This window comes from Austrofundulus limnaeus, unplaced genomic scaffold (assembly GCF_001266775.1).
Source record: "Austrofundulus limnaeus strain Quisiro unplaced genomic scaffold, Austrofundulus_limnaeus-1.0 Scaffold153, whole genome shotgun sequence".
NCBI classification, from domain to species: Eukaryota; Metazoa; Chordata; class Actinopteri; order Cyprinodontiformes; family Rivulidae; genus Austrofundulus; species Austrofundulus limnaeus.
In genome coordinates this window covers 934,970-936,258 of record NW_013952555.1, presented here as the reverse complement: position 1 = coordinate 936,258, position 1,289 = coordinate 934,970, and positions in this window count along the sequence as shown.

Here is a 1,289-nt window from a genome sequence, read left to right as displayed (position 1 = left end):
ACATACAGTTTTAATATGTTATAAAATAGCTAAAGCAGCCAGAATTAGCAGAAAAAGAACTAAACAGTAGCTGAAAAAGCTAAAATTAGCACAAAGACGCAAAAAGAGCATGTTTATTGAGCATTGAAAAGCTTAAACGAGCCATGAATTTGGATGAAAAAGGTTAAAATTACATGAAAATATCTACAAAGTAGCAAAAAAAAAAAATCCCAGCTGAAATTAGCATAAAGTGGCTAAAAGGTGCATAAAAACCTTAAATTAGCAGATAGACGCTGCTAAAAGCCCCCCAAAAGTTCAAAATAACAGAAGAACAGCTGAAAAGAGCAGAAAAATGGCTGGAAAAGCAGAAAAAAATAGCACAAAAAGGTAGTTGAAGGAAGCTGAAATTATCACAGGTTGAAAGAAAAGGTAAAAAGTACAGTAAAAATTTATAAGCATTTCAAAACTCCATTCATTTTCAATGAGGAAAAAAATGTCAGAAAAGGCTCTTTTACATTTTTTTTCATGGTTCTTTGCTTTAATTCATGTGACATCACAGAAATCAGAAATACAGTACAGTAAGGAACGTCAACTTTTTCTCTAAGTTAAATTATCAAGAAGAAAATAATTTACTAATTTTAACATAATTTTATAAAGTCAATCAGCTTTTTTTTTCATAAAAATAACTGAACAGTATGAAGGTCCAGGTTAAATAAAAGAAACTAAATGAAACTCTTACCACCTGTGATGTATATACATATTTGAATTAGTGAACTTGTCAATCAATGCTCCCCGTGGTCCGTCTAAATTCTGACTGAAGCAGCTGCATGGATAACACCAAACTGCACTAAACTGTTTTTACTAAGTACAGTGGCGAAATCTTGAGAAACTATTTTTATTTTTACTTTTCTTACTATTATTTTTCCTCTGAGACACCAGAATTTCTTGTAATCTTTTACAGTAATCTTGATGAATATTTTTTTCAATCCTTGTTAATTTTTCTTTTTTACCAGAAGACTTTGTAATAACAATAATAACAATAATTAGCAGAAAAAGTCAAGGAATTATTATTACATAAAAGTCTGATTTATTTTCTAATTTGATAGCGGCACTGAAAGATACTTTCTGTCAAACTGTACTTTGGCACTTTTAAAGATGTAATAAAGAAACCTTACTGATGTGACATTTGAAAAGGTTCTTGTGTTCTCTGTTTTTATTCGGTAGCTTACGGAATCAGAAACCTTTGTTAAAAGGTATGAAAACAAAAACAAACAAGACTGAAATTTACAAAACGCAAAACATCTAATATC